Genomic DNA, 22,732 nt, shown 5'->3' on the forward strand with positions numbered 1-22,732 from the left:
TTTTCTTAATGGTTGTGGCTGTATATTGTAAATGATATGACACTGTGTTGAAAGCTGTGGGAGAATGGAAGAATGAGTTCCTGCAGGAGAGGAAGATGATACAAATATGTTTAGGGTGGATGGCTGTACCTTGGTTTCCATCATCACTGTGACTCATGGTTCATGTGATTGTGCTTATTCAAATTCAGACATTCAGCACACAGAATATTTCAGATGAGCCTGGATTTGCATGTGTAATCATGTATGTGAGGAAAGGAAATCACCTCTCTGTTGACAGTAGAAGGAGTAATTACATTGTCATCAGCTAGAGGAATTGCAATTCTCACTTCTAAAAAGAGTGTAAGTAGCAATGGCTCCCATGACAGCATCAGATGGTGATAAACATTAGGACTTCTAAATGTAACACAGTGTTTATTTCTGTAAAAATTATGAGCATTAAAAAGTCCTCGCATTTATATTAAAATTGAGACATAATGCAATGACAGAATGAAAACTGGAATCAGATGGTCACTGAACTTCCTTAATGTAATCACCATTTCTCAGGTTTTTTAAAAATAGTTTTTAAATGGTTGTTATCCTCACAAGGTTTGAAGTTAATCTAATTATGTCTTCAGTCCAAGTTAATTCTCATTCTGATGTTTTTAGCATTAATCTAATGGTTATGGATGACTGGCTAGCCAATATTCTGCCTTAAAAGTTTAACATGAAATCTGAAGACTAGTTTCATAATTCAGTTGAAGAACAGCTTCAGTTAACAACAACAAAAACTCCAAAATCTGCCAAGTGGAAAAAGAGCATTAGTAGCAATAGAGAAGGAATTTGTTAAATGTCATGTAACTTCTTAATCTAGCTATTTTAATGACCCCCCCAAATTAAGTACATAGATCAAGAAGAATCTTTAAAAATATTTCTCTCAAGTGAATTTGTACCTAATGATTTTAAAAGTTATGATCATGAATTAAGAAAACGAGGTGGTTTCATTATATATAATTGTGTTTTTTTTCCTTTGTAAATTATTGAAAAAATTGGTTTCAGGTATTCATTTTCAGAATGGTTTGGCATTCTTTTGGAGAAACCAGTATTATGGATATTAGTGTAATTATGATATAGAAAATTACCTGGTTTTTAAGCAACGTGAAGATGTTTTACAGATATCTTCTCCTCTTATTGTATTAATTATGTGGAAATATGACTCGAATGAGAGGGAAAGTTGAAAGAAAAATTACTAGTGATTATGTTAGGAAATGCTGTTAGTCTAGTGAAGCAGCTGTCAAAATGTCCCTGCTATCTACTCTTATGTGAGGGGAATAGCTTTTGTACTTACCAGGTCTGCTGAAAGGACGGGAGAAAAAGGACTGCTTGTTGAGCTTGTTTTACTCTTTCCAAATGGAACTAGGATATGGTATCTAAAACTATTTGGGTCCCATGTGATTCAACTTAAACTTCTTTGGAAATTATTGAGTATAATATTATCGAGCCTCGTAGTCTAGGACTACGGACAGTGTGATCTCATTTTACTAATGACAATTGCTGTTATACAGTTGACCCTTGAATAACCTGGGTTTGAACTGTACAAACTTGTATTTTCTCCTCCTTATGATGTTTTTAATAACATTTTCTTTTCTCTAGTTTGCTTTATTATAAGAATATGGTATATAATATATATAACATACAAAATATGTGTTAATTGACTATGTTATAGATAAGACTTTAGTCAGCAGTAGGCTATTAGTAGTTAACTTTTGGAGGAGTCAAAGCTATAATACTTGGAATTTTGCCTGCATCATAGTTGATGTCTCTCCCCACTCCTCACCCCTGTGTTGTGCAGGGGTCCACTGTATTTCAAGGCTGTGATGTTCGTGAATTATGTAGGTGTGTTTGATACGAGTTTCCTGTTTTTGGCTCATTGGTTACCTCTTCACATACTGAAAGGGACCGTGGAAACTATCTGTTCATCCCCCTGCTGATTATGGCAGATTAGTTTAGAGAGTAGAGCCAGAGGTGGAATTTGGACTTCTTGGCTCCCAAGGCACAGTCCTTTCCCCTGTTTGACCCTGAAGCTTGTCTCACAGCTCCCCCAGACCAAGGTTAACAGTGCCTGGGTGGCATGAGTTTAGTGTCTGTTGAAACCATAGATAACGTCCCACAGTTTTTGGACTCTTCACTTTACTCTCCATTCTGTACCGGTTCAAAATAATTTGTTAATTTTTTTCCCTTGCCTGACTAGAGAAAAATTTTTAAAAATTTGTAATATTTTCTGTTTTAAAGTTAAACGTATATATTCTAAGTGTTATCATGTTAGATTTAAATTTTCTATATCATTTGCCAACTGCTAATTTATTACTCTTTGTAATTTAATATTTAAGTAGTGCATCTAAGGAGTGAAATTTGTGCTTTTAATCCAGTAGCTATACAAATCTGATGAATGGCCAGCTTTTGTTTATTATCTTTCACCTAAATTACATTTTCAAGTATTTAATTTTATATGCATGATAGGAGCAAGTTACTGTCTCTGTCTCTTTTAGTGTTACTGGAAAGTTTGACCCCTTTAATTTTTCTCTGCCATCATTCTGCCTTTTAAAAGCAAAGGGAGTGAATAATTGAAAAGCCCAAGGTGTGTTCACCATATGGGGAACAAGATCATATTGTTGTATTAATGACAGATGCTAACATGCCTTGTTGAATTAAACCTACTATTTTTTGCCCCCTCAGATCCTTTTCATTACTTCTTTTCAATAATGTTTAATTTTTCCAGTTTGCTTCTTCAGTATTAAGACAGCCCTTACAAATCAAACTGTTTCCCTTTGGCAAATTAAACACTTGACAGGTGTGTAACTGAGAGGGCAAAAAAGCCATGCCCTGAAGGGATGTGCTATTTAAATATTGTCAAAAATATTAACAGGTCTGAGAGTATAATTGATGCCTCTGTTTAACTCTGCCACATTGTGTATTGTTCTAACCACCAGCTAAAAGGATGTGTGCTATTAGACCTGAATAATCTCTAATAGCTCCAGTTTATTTCCCATTGCATGATTCCTGTTTAAGTGTGTGTGTGTCGGGGGGGCGGGGTGGATAACTGTGACTTTGTGTCAATGATCTGTCAAATGCAAATTCTCAAGTAGTGTCCTCACTGTCACTGAGTCATCCAGGCTAATAACTGCAGGGCCTAATGCATATTCATGACAAAAATCCAGCTATTGTGGAGGAAATAAACACGTTAGCAAGTTAATAATAGAAACTTGTCAGACGAGAGGATATTGGATTAGCATATTTATTCTGTGACGTTTGTCCAGCCCAATATAAGTAGATGCTACTTTCCTGATTAATTAATAGCCTTGCCTTCTGAATTGACTAAGGGTACTAAGTTAAATGTCTTTTTATCTTGAGTTATTTGTAGGAAAACTATGAATTAAAATTATTACCTTCATTAGAAAGGACTGAAAATTGTCATTGCTAAGATTTTTTAAAATTATGGTTACAGAGACCAATTATAGGTTTTTCTTTGGAAATGTTTTGGAATTATTGGAGAGACATTGATTTAAACTAAAACCAGTATTGGAATTTACTGTTCAGTGTTGATTAGAGTAATTCAGTCCTTTTTCATTTTTATTCTCGAAAAATATGGTCTTCACGGTATAAAAGTCATGGTTTTATATTTCTGTGTTTCTAAGTTTTATCTGTTCACATTCCAAAAAAAGTTTGGGACAACTCCTAAGGGCAAAACATCCTAATAGATGATTCAAAGATAAATCTAAATAAAGATCAAATAAAAATATTAGAGAACTAGATATACCAAGTCCCTTGGGTGGCTAAAATTGAGTATATAATTTAATTCTCATTTCCCAGGACAAAGGCAAAAAAGAACCAGATGATTGTATATTGCTCAATATGAGACATCATTCAATATACCAAATTTCCCCTTGGCAATGGGAAGGTAATGGGAGCTCATGGTTTTTGTTTTTGTTTTTTTTTTTTTAATAGAAAGCTCATAATCATTTAATAATAAACCTTTGTTGAACACTTAAAATAAGTAAAAATGCAATGAATAAGATGGAGATTCTTACCTATCTAGAGGGAAAGAACATATATAGTCTTATGTCATTAAATAGGAAAACAAGCTAAGTGGTATAAAAGGAAGAGAGAGGAAGAAATTACTAACTTTGACTAGAGGAAAACTTCGCATCGGAGGTGACATCCAAGATGGGTTTTGAAAAATGAATAGAGGTTTTCTGTAGAGATAGAGGGAATTATTTCAGGTAATGGGAAGAGTGTTTACAAATGTACAGCTGTTCTTAGTTTGGGTCATTTTACACTTTCTCTCCAGGAGACACTGAACAATGTCTGGAGACACTTTAGATGGTCGCAGCTTGTGGGTTGGAGGGGTGGGGACAATGCTAGAGGCGTGTGATGTATGGAGTCCAGGGATGCTGCTCAACATCCTCAATGTAGAGGACAGCCCGTCAAACAGGGAATTGCTGGGTTTAGAGAGTCTTCAGTGCTGAGGTTGACAAATCTTGACAAGAGAGTCACAGATATACCTGTGTTATCAGAGCAATAGAGTATGGGAGGCTGTTGACAGAAGAGGAAACTTTGGAGCCAGACAGTGAAGGCTTTAGTATGGTTTTCTGTTTTTCTTTCTGTTTTTTATCATCATTGCTCTTTTGTATTCAGCTTTCCATATCAATTTTTTTGTAACAAGTTGAAGTTGTATCAACTTTATCTCTTAACTATACTATTTAATACAATATTTTAACAATTATTTATGTTTATTTCTGCACATTTTAAAGATTGTAGTGAAAAACATAACCACATAAAATGAAGGTAAAGGTCTTAATGACATTTTGATGGATAAGACCCTCACATATAGTTATAAAATACATGAATCATTCTTCAAAGGGCTGTTTCTTTCATCTTTTGAAGTTTGAAATACACTAAGGATACAGAGTAATTTAGTAATGACTTTTCTGCTAAAGCATGCATGAGATAATGTACCCCATGTATATTTTTCTGATCCTCTGTCTTAAAACAAAAGCACACTTTATAGAACCTAGAGAAGCAGGCAGGCAGTGTGTACTTCAGAGTTTTATGTGTGTGTTAGTTGCTGAGTCGTATCCGACTCTTTACCACCCCATGGACTGTAGCCTGCCAGTCTCCTCTGTCCATGGAATTCTCCAGGTAAGAATACTGGAGTAGGTAACCAGTCCCTTCTCCAGGGGATCTTCCTGATCTAGGGATTGAACCTGGGTCCTGCACTGCAGGCAGATTCTTTACTGTCTGGACCACCAGGCACTGACAGTAACTTCAGAAGGTCGCTTTCAAATACCTGACATTAGCAGAGGGTATTAGATGGAACTTCACCATGCTGGGGCCTGCCCAAAGAGCCACTCTTCTGTATTTGTAGGACTGATAAATCACGTTTATAGCCAAAGTGTTGAGGTATGCTGCTTTTAAGCAGTAATATCAGCACCTCTGACAATTTCTTACATTTATGATTTTTAGATTGATGAAAAGTTGAAAATTTTGATAATTGAGCACTTGATTGCTCTGTTTTGACTTAGGTAATTAATAAATCCCCGCTATTTTGTATAATTCTTGTCTCAAAGAGCAGAAATGCCTGTGTTTCCTCAGCCTGATTTATTACCTATATAAAAGATGAAAACGTAACCCTGTGTTGATGGTTTCTAATTTGAGACTGAAATGAAGATGATTCATCTGTAAGCTTGCTGTCAGGAAAAGGGAAATGACTACTGTCTCTCAAGAATGCTTAGGTTAAATTATGACGGTATGAAGGGAGGGGAATGGAGAGAAAGAATATATGCCTCAACCCATTAACAAGAATTATCTAGAAGTCAAATAGAATTCTTCCCAGCTGATGGTGCCCATGAAAATGAAAAAAGTATTTTTCCTACCCTTAAAATGGTTTTACTTTTATGATTGAGCATTACAGCAGCCTAACAGAAAGTGTCTGTAAGACTTCAATGTACATTATCTAGGAGAAGTTACGAGAGGAGTTGTCTCATGTTTTTGCATTTACCATAAAGTTTATTTACTGTCAGAATTTCAAATACTTTATTTTTGGTACAATAACAGCTTTTAAATGTTTGTTCCTTTAACTAAAAGTTTGTAAATATAGAGCCTTTGAAGGGACTAAAATTCTTGTTTTATCCTGGGCAAGAAGGCAATGTTCAAGCTTTTTATACAGTGCTGGATTAAAATGCAACACCATCTTGCCATTGAGTATGCATGTGTGTCTAAAACAGCAAATGGTGCTAATTGTATGGTGTTTTTGTGACAAAGTTAAATGGTCTTTGGAGAAGAGGGAAAAAAAAAATAAGAAATTTCCTGAGTATAATCTAAATAAGTTTTTTAACCCACGAATTTAGAACAATAGAGGTCGATTTGCATTTGAAGTATGGCAACAGTAGGAACAATTCCTTTTAGGAAGCCCTTGTGTGCTATGGACTCTGTCTCATTTATTCAGTCCATCAAGCTTTTTGAGGTGGGGTTTCTCCCCACTTTGTCCAGTGAAGAAATTGGGGCTAAGAGAGATTATATAACTTTATCTGGACCATACAGTTATTCGTTGGTAGATTTAGGGGAGGAATCTAGGTCTGTGTGACCCTGAAGCCAATGCTTTTTTTTTTTTTTTTTTTTCTTCTAATTTGCACTTTTTCTAAATCCTTAGTTCTGTAACATAAAGGAAAAAATGAGTTTAAGAAAACAGTTAATAGCATTCATAACGAGAAATGAATTTAAACTAAATCTTTTGTAAATTCAAATGTAGTAAAATTTGCTGTTTCCCTTGAATTATCCCTCCTAAATTTTAATCAGAAATCCTTTTAAATATAAACCAGAAGTTTCATTCTGCTTTTATTTATAATTAGGGAAATGGACTGGGTAGAGTAATACTAAAATGGAGAGGCAGCATGGTAAAGTAACATCAGTCTTCATGTGCCCATTTCCATATATTTATGCTTGTCTAGAGGGTTTTATTTTTATTTTTCTCTAAGCAGACTGTGAACAGTGAATCAATTTTATCTTCTAGAAATGTGGGACTGGTAGAAAAAACACTGCAAACATTCTAACATGTCATTTGTCTAAATTTTCAATTTCTAAAATTTGTGACATTTGAAATAAAAGTTAATTTTTATACCTTTGCCCCTTAAATGTAGAAAATTCCAGCATACTTTGATAAGAATATTATTTTTGGTCAAGCTACATTCTTTATCCTCTTTTTCTTTGGAAATTTTGTTAAGAAAGCACAGAAGTGTTGAGATTTAAATAAAGGGAAGACATTCTGTAAATACACATCAACACACATGCCTAGACTAGTGGTGTATATGCTGCGCGCCACTGCGCCATTTGTTCTCAACAAGCATGCAGAGGGGCTGTAGAATTCATTTGTTTGGAGGTTTGTTTGGAGTCCATTTCCCACTTTTGGGATAAAATCCATGACACATTCATCTTTGAATACCTCGTCCCTAACACGACACTTAACTCAGACTCAGTAAACAATTTTGTAATTAATGATTACATGTTCTTGAATATTCAGAACTGTTGTGCATTAATAATTTGTCTTTCCTTGCTAGAGAACTAGTTTTTTATGTCAACAAACAAGCCAAATAACTAGTTACTTTGAAGACCCCTCATTTTTCTCTTAGGAACCATATTAAATAGATATATCACTCATCAGTCATCATCATCATAATTAACTTGGAAGGAGTTCTTATTATGTGCCAGGAGCTCTTCCATGTTTCATCATTACGACAATACTATAAAGCAGAGGATAATATTTTCCTCATTTTGCAGAGGGGTAATGGAAGCACAGAGAGGTTAGGTGAGGGAGTTAGTATTTGAATGCAGGCAAGCTGACTCCAGAGTTCAGGTCTTAATCACAAAGCTGTGTTGCGTTTTTTTTTCACTGTCCTTGTAAACAGTATAATGAACATCATTTAAGGAATTCCTGATTATCTCAAGGCCTTCGTTTTGATTATCTGCTCTCAGATGCTGGCAGTGTTGTGTTATTCAGAGACCAACAATGATCTTAAGCATGAGTTTATTTCTTAAAATGAAAAAATATATATATTAATCTTGACTGAGCCCTGTTTTGCTCCTCCTTTAGTTGTAAAATGGGAGCTAAATAGCACGGATTTTAAAAATGTAAGGCCTAAGCCCAGTGTTTACCAAGAGCTCAGTAAATACCAGTTCTCTGTTTATTGCTTCCTCTTTATATGGAGATTTAATGTTTTAAGGCAGTGGCTCTGTTTCCTCTCATGACCCCATTACATTCTTAAACATTTCTGAGGACCTCAAAGAGCTTTTGTTTTTGTGGTTTTATCCATCAGTATTTATATCAGGTTAGAAATTAAAATTGAGAACTTTTGTAAATATTTACTTAGTAGTACATAGAAAATAACAGTAATAAGCCCATTACCTTTAAAAATTGGTGAAAAGAGTGGCATTGTTTTACATTTTTGCATTTTTCTTTAACATGGCTCTGTAGAAGATGTCGGATTCTCATATCTGCTTCTGGATTTGATCTGTTTGGATTTGTTGTTTTCATTTATGAATATGAGAAAATCTGGTTTCACACGAGTATGTAGATGGAAAAGGAGAGGGGTGTATATAGCCTTCAGATAATTGTGGTTATCCTTATTTGATAGGGCACCAAAACTCTTGTTAGTTTCTTAGAAGCTAGTTGCAGTGTGGAATCTGAAACCAAAGTAGGGAACACTTCCCTATGCTTTGAATTTTTACTTTCATTACCCACGCATAATTTTATATTACATTGGTCATTTGGAAAATTTGAAAAATAGAAAAATTACACTTTACCTTTCATTACATAGTATCAGAAAATTATACTTGCTGGTATTGCTTCTGATCTTATCAATAGAGTCTTTAAATTATGGAAAAGTGTCAAGCCCAGGTTGGCAGATGCAAGTTTTTCAAAATTCTTAATTTTTACTTGAAAGCTCAAATTTCACTACTGGCAACAATTACTGTCAGTTGTTTTCTTCGAAGTGTCAGGCATACTTTATTTTTGAGAAAGTGTCTGCCATATACCAAAGTCTGTATAATCAGTTTTTGGATTTAAGTCATTTTTTTCAAGTAATACAGTGCCCATGAAAAAAAAGCCTAGTTTAGCTTGCAACTCAAACAATAGTGCTTTTCTTGTGATGATTGTATTTTTAATATATGAGAAGTACTTCATATTTACTTACCACTTTGAAACACAGAATTTTAAAAGACATACTTTTAAGAATCAATGTTGAATAAAATTAATAGTTTTTACTAATTTGATATTGAATAAAATTAATAGTTTTTACTATTACTACTTTACTACTGATTACTTTTGAATCACACACACAAAAAGGACTTTTGTATGTGATTCTGTGGAAGGGGAATAGACTTGTTCTTGCGAAGAGGAGCTGAAAATGATTTGTTGCCATTTTTTCACAGCCTTCCACAGACACCTCTTTTATTACTGTCCCGTCCCTGAGAGCCGAATGTCTTGAACATTTCAGGTGCTGAATAAGTATTCCAATGAAAGATAGGAAGGTCTCATAGAAAATGTAAAATTATACACTGTTTTGTCTGAAAGTCCCGCTCCCCCCAAGCCCCTTCCCTTCCTTAAAACTCGCTGCTCCATTTTGTAACTTGTTTAGTTCAGGAATTGTGAGCTACTTTATGTCCAAAATAGTCTCGTCACATTAAGCAAATCTGCTTTGAACATGCAATTCAATTTCTTTAATTAGCTTTAAAAATAAGGATCATTAAATCAGAGTGCCACCATCAATTACAGTGCTAGGGTTTGCCTGTTCAATAATGTATCAGAGTTGTGCTCTACTATGTATTTCTCTGAAAGATTTATGGAAAAGGAGACCTCCCCTCTCTTGGTTCCAAACTTGAAATAGAGCTTTATTATATATAAAATTTTTTCCTAATCTGCCATTTTAGGTGCTGTATTTCATTGAATACTCTCAGGATTCTATCCCTCTTTGCATTTCATATTTGGGATCAGTTCCAGAGAGTGTTTTACAGCATTTTTGTAAATTCATAAGAAAATAAGCACTTTTCTTGCTCTGCATGAAGGAAAGACAAAGTGCGGAATTAAAAAAAAAAAAAGGCTGCAGTTCTGTGAGGTGCACCTGTTACGGCAAAATCCTCAGAGAGTGCCTTGCTTCTTTTTCACTATATGGAGGAGTAACAAACAGAAAATTGGGAAATTGAACTAGCAATATATATTTATAAATTTGTTTAAAATCTAACTAAAACTGGGATTGTAAAAGCAATGGTCATTTTTCTTGCTTAATTTAAATAATATATTTTAGCTTGTAAATGATAGGAATGTAATATTCATCAAATGTATATAAGTGTTTAGGTGATTTTATTCTCATTGCTGTACTGTGAATTCAGATTAAGTCAAAATAACAGGACCACAAATTAGGTTTGGATAATTTATATAGTAATGCTTTGGGAAATTCAGTTTGATCCTAAGCAATCATTTTCGTAGACAATTACACAAGTATTTCTGGAAAGATTGATGTTTGCCATTAAATAGAGCTAGTAATGTTAACTTCTTTTCAGTTAACACCCTAAAAGGGATAGATAAAATGTAAGAAGTCAGTATTTCAGCATTTTTAAGCTGTTTTAGTTAAATGAATCTATATATTTGAAAATTTTCTATTGATCTTTTTGACTATTTTTGGAATGTTTATTTTGAAGAATAATATATTTATTTTTGAAAATATAATAAAAAGCAGTTTATAATTTAAAAATCTTACAAGTATATCAGCCTTGTACCAGGGTGGGTCAAATGCCTTAGTATAAAAGTATGATAGTGTAATGATTGTTTTTTCTTCAAATTTGATGTACAATTAAATGATATGAGTGTTAAAGATTTATAATCTTTAAGGAACAAATTTAAATGTGCTTCAGCAGTTAAGACATGTTTGCTGAGGATTCATCTTGACTTGAGCACTTGTAAAAATTTATTTTGGGAATGGGAATTAGCCTCTTGAATCTATATCAAGCCTGTGAAAGGTAATCTATCACAGTAATGGACTAAACTTCATCTTCAGATATCCATTTCTTCATTTTCCTTTGTTTATGGTGAATGCTAGATAACTGAACTTTCAGTTTCTGTCAAAAAAGATTTAGCTCGATACATAGAGGCCATTCCTAACCCCTCCATTTAGGAGAAGAGTCTGTTTGTACCATTCACTGGGGCACCCCAGGTTCTCTGCTCTTATTGTAACACTTACTTTGTAAACTTTAAAAAATATTAAGAAAACATGCAGTACAATCAAAGGAAAATTACATAGCTCAAGGATTTTTCACAAATTGAATGTAGAAGTATAACCCTTTCTATAAATCACAGGGTAGAAAGTTACCAGCACTCTATAATACTCTCTGTTCCTGCAGTCCTAACAATCCCAAAGGACTCACTTATTTTTTCCAGACTATTTGAATTACAGTTGACATATATTATAGTATAAGTTTAAGATGTACAACATGATATTTGAAATATTTGATACACGTGTACATTGCAAAATGATTATCAATGGTAAGGCCAGTTAATACATCTGTTCCCTCACATAGTTAACCATTTGTATGTGTGTGTGGTAAAAACTTTAAAAATCTACTATCTTAGAAGCTTTCAGGTATATAGTACAGTATTGTTGACTGTAGTCATCATTGCTGGAACTTATTCATCTCTTACCTGAAAGAGATGTCCCCTTCGACCGGCGTTTCCCCATTTCCCATACCCTGCGGTCCCTAGCGACCACCGGTCTACTCTTTGTTCCTATGAGCTTGGCTTTTTTAGATTCCACATGTAAGTCAGATCATGCACTGTTTTGACTTCCATCCCATAGATAAGTATTTGAATTTTATATATTACAGTCTGAGTATATATACTTTTCTACATGGCTTCCTTGTCTTCGCTTAGTGTCTATGAGATTCATTTATTTTGTTCTTTGTAGCTGTCTTTCATTTTTCATTGCATGAGTACACTAGAATATATTTTTCCTTTCTTCTGTTGACTGTGAAAGAAAGTGAAAGTGAAAGTTGCTCAGTCGTGTCTGACTCTTTGCGACCCTATGGACTGTAGAGTCCATGGAATTCTCCAGGCCAGAATACTGGAGTGGGTAGCCTTTCCCTTCTCCAGGGGATCTTCCCAACCCAGGGATTGAATCCAGATCTCCCACATTTTAGGCAGATTCTTTACCAGCTGAGCCAAAAGGGAAGCCCAAGAACACTGGAGTGGGTAGCCTATCCCTTCTCCAGAGGATCTTTCCGACCTAGGAATCGAACTGGGGTCTCCTGCATTGCACGCGAATTCTTTTGCCAACTGAGCTGTCAGGGACTGTTGACTATAATTTTGCCTTTCCCCCTCAGTTTTTGACTGTATTATGAATAAAACTGCCACTAATGTTCTAACATGTATCTTTTGATGTTCGCAAGTGCTCATTTCTCGAGAGTGAAATTTCTGGGTCTTAAGGTATATATTCAACATTTGTATATTCTGTCCAGCTGTTTCCCAAATCAGTTGTCTGTCTCTCCTTGTAATGTATGAAAATCCTCATCCATATCATTGTCTTTACTTGCTACTGCCAGCTTTAGTCTTCTTCCCCCCTCCCCCTATTAACTACTCTAGGGTACTTCTACTATCACAGTATTGATTTAATTTGCATTTCTCAATAATGTTGAGTACCTTTTCACATGTTTGTTGGTCATTTAGAAATCCTCTTTTGTGGAATTTCCATATAAGTCTTTTGCCCACTTTTCTGTTGGTTCAGTTCAGTTGCTCAGTCGTGTCCAACTTTTTGCGACCCCATGAACCGCAGCATGCCAGGCCTCCCTGTCCATCACCAACTCCCGGAGTCTACCCAAACCTGTGTCCATCGAGTCAGTGATGTACATCCAGGCATCTCATCGTCCCCTTCTCTTTCTGACCCCAATCCTTTCCAGCATTAGAGTCTTTTCCAATGAGTCAGCTCTTCATATGAGGTGGCCAAAGTATTAGAGTTTCAGCTTCAACATCAGTCCTTCCAATGAATATTCAGGACTGATCTCCTTTAGGATGGACTGGTTGGATCTCCTTGCAGTCCAAGGGACTCTCAAGAGTCTTCTCCAACACCACAGTTCAAAAGCATCAATTCTTTAGCGCTCAGCTTTCTTTATAGGCCAACTCTCACATCCATACATGACTACTGGAAAAACCATAGCCTTGACTAGACAGACCTTTGTTGGCGAAGTAATGTCTCTGCTTTTAAATATACTACCTAGGTTGGTCATAACTTTCCTTCCCAGGAGTAAGCGTCTTTTAACTTCATGGCTGCAGTCACCATCTGCAGTGATTTTGGAGCCCCAAAAAATAAAGTCTGCCACTGTTTCCCATCTATAGACATGGTCAGTCCTTCTCGTATTGACTGACAAGTTTTTTTAATATATTCTGAATACAACTTTTTTGTTGAACATATGTATCACACATGTCTTTTCCTGCTTTGTGTTTTGCATTTTAACTCCCATAATTGTATCTTTTGATGACCAGAAATTTAAAAAACGTATATAATGTCCAATTTCTAAAACTTTACTGGAGGTTTATCTATTTTATGAATTCATTTCTTTTAAAAGACCCAACTTTTGCCTTTCTTGAATTTTCTTATTTGTATTTTTTAAAAATTTTCCTCGATTCTGGCCTAACCTATGTTATTTTCTTCCTTTTTTGGGTTTTGCATATGTTCTCTATTAGCTTATTTAGCAATATGCTTAGCTCATCATGTTTTACACTTTGATTTTTCTAAATATATTCAGTTAAGTCTGAATCTAAGCATTGTGTTAACTGCATCCCATAATTTTGATTTGTTGTATCTTATTTTATTAAAATGTTTAATTTTCAGTATAGTTTCTTTTATCCATGGTTTACTTAAGAGTGTATTGCTTAATGGACATGCTTTGGTTTTCATGTCACCTTTCTGTTGTTGGTTTCTAGCTTACGTTACTGTATTCAGAGGTCTCTATTTGAGGTTTATTGACACGTGCTTTGTGAACTGCCTATAGTCTACTTAGATAACCATTTCTTTTACAATTGGAAAGAATTTAACATTCAGCAATTGTTGAGCACGCAGCACTGTTCTATGTATGTTAATTAAGTCAACATTATTTAGAATGTTTCCTTATTGAATTTTTTTCATTCTGTCACATCTGAGAGAGACATGTTATAAATTCTGATTATGATTGTGGATTTGTCTATTTCTCATTTGCCCTGTTTTTTAAAAAATTAATTTATTTTTTAATTGAAGGATAATTGCTTAATGGAATTTTGTTGTTTTCTGTCAAACATCTCCATGACTCAGTCATAGGTGTACATATATCCCCTCTTTCTTGACCCTCCATCCCATCTCCCTCCCCATCCCATCCCTCTAGGTTGATACAGAGCCCCTGTTTGAGTTCCCTGAGACAGACAGACTGAAACCACAATCACAGAAAACTAGCCAATCTGATCACATGGACCACAGCCTTGTCTAACTCAGTGAAACTAAGCCATGCTGTGTGGGGCAACCCAAGACGGGCGGGTCATGGTGGAGAGGTCTCACAGAATGTGGTCCACTGGAGAAGGGAATGGCAAACCACTTCAGTATTCTTGCCTTGAGAACCCCAGGGACAGTATGAAAAGGCAAAAAGATAGGAATACTGAAAGATGAACTCCCCAGGTTGGTAGGTGCCCAATATGCTACTGAAGATCAGTAAAGAAATAACTCCAGAAAGAATGAAGGGATGGAGCCAAAGCAAAAACAATACCTAGTTGTGGATGTGACTGGTGATAGAAGCAAGGTCCGATGCTGTAAAGAGCAATATTGCTTAGGAACCTGGAATGTCAGGTCCATGAATCAAGGCAAATTGGAAGTGGTCACACAGGAAATGGCAAGAGTGAACGTCGACATTCTAGGAATCAGTGAACTAAGATGGACTGGAATGGGTGAATTGAACTCAGATGACCATTATATCTACTACTGTGGGCAGGAATCCCTTGGAAGAAATGGAATAGGCATCATGGTCAACAAAGAGTCTGAAATGCAGTATTTGGATGCAATCTCAAAAACGACAGAGTGATCTCTGTTCGTCTCCAAGGCAAACTATTCAATATCATGGTAATCCAGGTCTGTGCCCCTGACCAGTAACGCTGAAGAAGCAGAAATTGAATGGTTCTGTGAAGACCTAGAACACCTTTTAGAACAATCACCCCAAAAAGATGTCTTTTTCATTATAGGCGACTAGAATGCAAAAGTAGGAAGTCAAGAAATGTCTGGAGTAACAGGCAAATTTTGCCTTGGAGTACAGAATGAAACAAGGAAAAGGCTAATACAGTTTTGCCAAGAGAACACACTAGTAATAGCAAATACCCTCTTCCAACAACACAAGAGAAGACTACACATGGACATCACCAGATGGCCAACACTGAAATCAGATTGATTATATTCTTTTCAGCCAAAGATGGAGTTCTATACAGTCAGCAAAAACAAGACTGGGAGCTGACTATGGCTCAGACCATGAACTCCGTATTGCCAGATTCACACTGAAATTGAAGGAAGTGGAGATAATCACTAAGCCATTGAAGTATGACCTAAATCAAATCCCGTGATGATACAGTGGAAGTGAGAAATAGATTTAAGGGGCCAGATCTGATAGACAGAGTATCTGATGAACTATGGATGGAGGTTTGTGACATTGTACAAGAGACAGGGATCAAGATCATCCCCAAGAAAAAGAAATGCGAAAAGGCAAAATGGCTGTCTGAGAAAGCCTTACAAATAGCTGTGAAAAGAAGAGAAGTCAAAAGCAAAGGAGAAAAGGAAAGATATAAGCATCTGTATGCAGAGTTCCAAAGAATAGCAGGAGAGATAAGAACGCCTTCCTCAGCAATCAATGCAAAGAAATAGAGGAAAAGAACAGAATGGGAAAGACTAGAGATCTCTTCAAGAAAATTAGAGATACCAAGGGAACATTTCATGCAAAGACGGGCTCAATAAAGGACTGAAATGGTGTGGACCTAACAGAAGCAGTAGATATTAAGAAGAGGTGGTAACAATACACAGAAGAACTGTAAAAAAAAAGATCTTCATGACTCAGATAATCACGATGGTGTGATCACTTACCAAGAGCCAAGCATCCTGGAATGTGAAGTCAAGTGGGCCTTAGGAAGCATCACTACGAATAGGCTAGTGGAGGTGATGGAATTCCAGTTGAGCTGTTTCAACCCCTGAAAGATGATGCTGTGAAAGTGCTGCATTCAGTATGCCAGCAAATTTGGAAAACTCAGCTGTGGCCACAGGACTGGAAAAGGTCAGTTTTCATTCCAATCCCTAAGAAAGGCAATGCCAAAGAATGCTCAAACTACCACACAGTTGCACTCATCTCACACGCTAGTAAAGTAATGCTCAAAATTCTCCCAGCCAGGCTTCAGCAACACATGAACTGTGAACTTCCAGATGTTCAAACTGGTTTTAGAAAAGGCAGAGGAACTATGTTCAAATTGCCAACATCCACTGGATCATTGAAAAAGCAAGAGAGTTCCAGAAAAACATCTATTTCTGCTTTATTGACTATGCCAAAGCCTTTGACTATGTGGATCACAATAAACTGTGGAAACTTCTGAAAGAGATGGGAATACCAGACCACCTGACCTGCCTCTTGAGAAATCTGTATGCAGGTCAGGAAGCAACAGTTAGAATTGGTCATGGAACAAAAGACTGGATGCAAATAGGAAAAGGAGTACATCAAGGCTGTATATTGTCACCCTGCTTATTTAATTTATATGCAGATACATCATGAGAAACACTGGGCTGGAGGAAGCACAAGCTGGAATCAAGATTGCCTGGAGAACGGTCATTAACCTCAGATATGCAGATGATACCATCCTTATGGCAGAAAGTGAAGAAAAACTAAAGAGCCTCTTGATGAAAGTGAAAGAGGAGAGTGAAAAAGTTAGCTTAAAGCTCAATATTCAGAAAACTAAGATCATGGCATCTGGTTCCATCACTTCAGGTCAGATAGATGAAGAACAATGGAAACAGTGACAGACTTTATTTTTTGGGCTCCAAAATCACTGCAGATGGTGACTGCAGCCATGAATTTAAAAGATGCTTGCTCATTGGAAGAAAAGTTATGACCAACCTAGGCAGCATATTCAAAAACAGAGACATTACTTTGCCAACAGAGGTCCATCTAGTTAAAGCTATAGTTTTTCCAGTAGTCACATATGAATTTGAGCTATAAAGAAAGCTGAGCACTCGGAGAATTGATGCTTTTGAACTGTGGTGTTGGAAAAGACTCTTGGGAGTCACTTGGACTGCAAGGAGATCCAGCCAGTCCATCCTAAAGGAATTCAGTCCTAAATAGTCATTGGAAGGACTGATGCTGAAGCTAAAACTCCAGTAATTTCACCACCTGATATGAAGAAGTGACTCATTTGAAAAGACGCTGATGCTGGGAAAGATTGAAGGCGGGAGGAGAAGGGGATGACAGGGGATGAGATGTTTGGATGGCATCACCGACTCAGTGGACATGAGTTTGAGTAAACTCAAGGAATTGATGATGGGCAAGGAGGCCTGACGTGCTGCAGTCCATGGAGTCTCAAAGAGTCAGACACAACTGAGCGACTCAAGTGAACTGCACTTTGCTAAATTCACTGGTTAGCTCTAGTAATTTTCTGATAGTATCTTTAGCATTTTCTTGATATAGTATCATGTCATCTGCAAACAGTGAGAGCTTTACTTCCTCTCTGATCTGGATTCCTTTTATTTCTGTTTCTTCACTTGACTGCTGTAGCTAGGACTTCCAAAACTGTGTTGAATAATAGTGTTGAGAGTGGGGACATCCTTTTCTTGTGCCTGATCTTAGGCCTACCTGTTTTGAGATTATCATTTTAGATTGCTAAGATTGTTTCTTCCTGTCTGTTGAATTGACCCTTTATCTCTGTGGATTGTTCAATTTTATGTCCAGTAGTGTTGCTTGATGTCTACTTGTCTGATACTAGTTTTGTTATACTAGACTTCTGTTGGTTAATTAAAGTGTGATGTATTTTTTTTTCCTTCTTCCTACTTCATCTTTACTGTATCTCTTATTTATTATTAATTTATATATTTGGTAATCAGTATGCATTTGATTTTTACTGTGTAATCCAATCTGACAATTTTAGTCTTTTGACTATTTAACTCCTTCATATTTATTGATAAATTTGACATTTTTGTTTTCATATTCTTTTATGCCTGTTTTGTATTAACTAGTTTCTAATATCATTTTCTTCCTGTATTAGCATGTTGTTTATACTTAATTTTATTATTCTTTCATTGATTAGCTTAAAGATATAGTCAGTATCCTTGACTTATCTGAGTTAACCCTAAAAAGTTATTTTGAGTTAATTATATATTCACAGAAAATTTTCAGTATGGTATGTGTGCTTCATCAAGTTTCTTCCAGTGGTTCCAATCTTGGTAAAGTATTATATCACAAAACTGGTATTGATAAAATGTGTGTTAATTTTTCAAATTTGTGTTATTTTTCTACTCGTGTAGATTTGTGTAACTACCCACCATCTAAGTATTGACCTATCCAGCACCACAAAGATCTCCCTTATGTTACCTTTCATATCCAGCCGTATATTCCACAGCAGTCCTGATCCTGGAATGTTATATATGTGTATAGTATATGTATGTAGTTTATTTCTATGTATATAGTTTAATCAAGAATATTAAAAATTTAATCGTCGTGTATGTGACTGTTTGATATTGTCTTTTTTCACTCAACATGATCCCTCCAAGTTACTGTGCATTTTAATATTTTGTTTCTTTTTGTTGCTGAGGTTTATTCTGGCTATGAATGTACTTACTCAGGGATACTTTGTTTCCAATATTTTTCTCTTATCAGTGAAGGTACTGTGAGCAATTTTGTACATGTTTTTTGTGGACATAGATTTTCTTTTTTTTCATTTCTCTATAGCAGGTGTCCAGGAGTTCCATTACTGGATCATATGGTAAATATACCATTTGTTTCAGAAACAGCCAAACTGTTTTCCAAAGGGACTCTACTGTTTTATATTCTTTACATTTCTCCACATCCTAATCAGTGTGTGCCACTGTCATTATTTGTGTTTTAGTTATTCTTTCAGGTATAGAGTGATAACCTCACTGTGCTTTTAATCTGCATTTCTTTAATGGATCAGATGCTGAACACGTTTATGTTCTTACTTGTCAGTTCTGTGTCCTCTTTGGTGCAGTGTCTGTGTCTTTTGCTCATTTTTAATTGAATTTCTTAAACTTTTGAGTTTGGGATTTTCTTTATGTATTATAGGTCTGACTTCTTTGTCAGATATACGTATCCTTAACTTCCTTGATTTTACTTGAGTGCTTGCACTGCTTCCTGGAAAATGAAAGGAATTTAGTATATTGCCACCCCATTTATCTCACTCCTGTATTTTGTGTAATTGTTCATGTAGTTTAATTCTACATGAATTTGAAACTTCACAAGTTTTAGATTATGTGTCATAACCAATTTCTGTTGTTTTACTCACATCTTAAACCCCTTCCTGTGCTTTTCAGTGTTTTCTCCACTCGGGAAATTCCATCAGAGGTCATTTTCTTTCTGCCAGAGAATTTATTTTGGTATTTATTTTGTCCCAGACTGAGACAGTGCTTTGTGTGTGAGTATGTGTGTGGGGGAGTTGTTCTGAAAATGTTGGGTTGTCAGTTCTTGAAAATTTTTAAGTCAGATGTCAGCTTTATTCTTCTTTGAAGATAATGTCCCTTTTTGCTCCGGTAGCTTTTAAGGTCTTCCCCCCTGTCTTGACTTTCAGCTTCTTTACTATGATGTACTGTGTAGACAGCCTGGAAGATGGACACCAGATAATCTCTTCTTTCTGGTAATTGGCTCTTGTATGATAACCTTCTTGAATGTGGGCTGGGCTTGCTGATTTACTTCCAATGAATAGAGTAGAGCAGATCTGACACTTTCTTTTAATCTTTTAAAGCTTTTTTTTTTGGTTACAGCTTTTGTGCACATTTTCTGATTAATCTCAGAGGAAGGGTTATTCTGATATAGTTATTTCCAGAGGGTGAGTTTAATTGTATTTAGAACTAAAGAGAATTTTTGTTTTCTTGGAACACTGTTAAGATGCAGCTCTCTTACTACACCTACAAATAAGTTGTTTGCTAGATGCAAAAGATGCTGTCTTTTTCTCCTGTAACATATACTGACTGATGCTCAGAGAACTAAACACTTATTTACTCAGGTATTTTCTTGTTTGTTTGGTTCTGTAGTATAGATTTATAAAAGTCATTTTAGAGTTACTTATACCAGTCATTATTTTTATATTTGTAGGGCTCTATCATGTATAAAATATATGATGAAATATTTTTCTCTAAAAACTTATTTAAATTCTTTCGAAAGACTACATAGATGACTTAATAAAACAATTGTTGGTGATTTGGTTGTGTTATATAAAACTGTCAAGAAGAAAGATCTCATTAAAGGTTCTTTATTAAAGTTATTTCTCATGTGTCCATGTACTTTCTTCACCTTTTAAAGACAGAGTGACTAAATTTGAAAAAAAAAATCATATTGTGTGAGTGTGATTTATGTAAGAAAGAATATGGGGACCTCCGATACATCAAGGTATTTGTAAATAGCTGTCCAGTACTCTTGCCTGGAAAATCCCATGGACGTAGGAGCCTGGTAGGTTGCAGTCCTTGGGTCACTAAGAGTCAGGCACGACTGAGCAACTTCCCTTTCACTTTTCACTTTCATGCATTGGAGAAGGAAATGGCAACCCACTCCAGTATTCTTGCCTGGAGGATCCCAGGGACAGGGGAGCCTAGTGGGCTGCTGTCTATGGGGTCGCACAGAGTCAGACACGACTGAAGTGACTTAACAGCAGCAGTGCATGTGTTTTGCATTAAAACAGTGTGCTTAAGTTGTATAATTGTCCTTTGTTATGATTTTTGCCTTATCTGACCTTTTAGAGTAAGTGAACCTTTTGCTGGTTCTGACTGTGGCCTCTTTCTGTCCTAAATACTGAGAGGGTATTTTGTATTACTGTTCACAAAGAATTTGACAACTTTTTAACTGAATACCTTATGTAATTTTCATTTAACTTATCTTAGATGTTGGCACTAATGAAACATCCCTTAATTAATACATGTTTATTTAGTAAGAACATGAAAGACCTTTTTAGACTGAAATAGCCAGAAGCTAAACTGAAAACATAATTATTTGATGACTCTTTCATCCACTAGTAACTTCCCCAAATAATACAGATTGTATATCTGTATATACAAATCACCAGATAGTTGTGTTTTCTTCTGCTTATTTTATATTGTATAAACCGAGATGGGATTCAAGGTCTTTTTATTAACCATTTGTACTGTGTGTGCTGTGAACTGACTAGTCATGTCAAAGAAGGTTCATTCCTATCCTTCCAGGAGATTTTATTTAAGAAAACCATTTTAATAAAACTGTAGCAGAGTCGTAGCTGTGCCTTTGTGTTTTTCCCTATGGGAATAAATTTTCAAATTAAAAAACATGTCTTTTGTATGATGGTATAATTAAATTATAGTTTTTACATATGTGATCTCTTTGCTTTTACATTTATATAGACCTCAGTGGCTGGATGGAAATAGGAGGAGTCATTGTCGTTTGTTAAGCCTTTAACAAATTTGGAGAAGACAGTCAATATCCAGTATCATATAGCTTTATATGTATATATAACTTCACTCTTAGAATACCTTCACACCTTGTCTAACATAGTTTCAGAGCTTCTTCAGCAGTTAACTTCACACAGATAGACTCTTTGTTCTTATAACATGATTTGTTCATTCTAGCTCACTGTAGCAAAGCTCCAGTTATTTATTCCCTATGAAAACAGCCCATAGGTATTAGGTCTTGGTGTGTGAGATCCTCAGCCTGTCACAGATTTCATGATCCTCTCTGCTTCAACCTGTACAGTATATCTTCTCCTGGCAAACTTTATTGAAATTGCCATGCTCAGGTTTAAAACAAAATCAGGTTAGGAGTAAGAAGCTTGCTTTTAAAAAAACAATAATTGATTGTGTCTGCTGTAGATTTTAAGAGAAGCATTTGAGAGAATTCCCTGAAGCTTCTTCCTCAAACACATTGATCTCTTTTTCATTTGCCTTTATAGATAGCCTACCAAATAATTGTGGATTGTTGGTAACTATGGTGATTTACTGAGTTTCCTGTTTTATTTTTCAGGACAGATAACTCTTAGGCATCAATTGGTGACATATTGTGAAATATTTTGATTGCTTCTGTCAGTGGAAGCCATTTACTAATGTCTCCTTTCTAGAAATTGATATCTAAATGATTGTTTCTGCTGTGTATAATACACAGATGACAGGAAAAGATATAGGTCATAATCTACTTATTAAGTGTGTGACTTTGTGTAATCATCTCGTGTAAAATAGAAATAGTGATTTTTGGAGGTTCGTTGGGCAGATTAAATCAGAGTAGATCCTTAAAAATTGAATAAACATTTATTCTGCAAATGGATATTGAATGCCAGCTCCATGCAAGACACTACCATAGAGGATGAGGATACAGTAGAGAATAAAATAATCAGATTTTATTGATCCACTGGAGTATTCTATGTTCTAGTCTGTCTCTACAGATTGGGATGGAAGCTACTTAACAACAGAGAACATGTAGGTGATAATAA

General features: G+C 35.6%; 1 protein-coding gene across 7 annotated transcripts in view; it reads left to right on the forward strand.

The window, feature by feature from the left end:
* MPDZ (multiple PDZ domain crumbs cell polarity complex component) overlaps positions 1-22,732 on the forward strand; it is a 179,989-nt gene that overhangs the window by 30,366 nt on the left and 126,891 nt on the right. The gene's annotated exons all lie outside the window — the stretch shown is intronic.

Source organism: Capra hircus, chromosome 8, assembly GCF_001704415.2.
Source record: "Capra hircus breed San Clemente chromosome 8, ASM170441v1, whole genome shotgun sequence".
In the NCBI taxonomy this organism is placed as follows: domain Eukaryota; kingdom Metazoa; phylum Chordata; class Mammalia; order Artiodactyla; family Bovidae; genus Capra; species Capra hircus.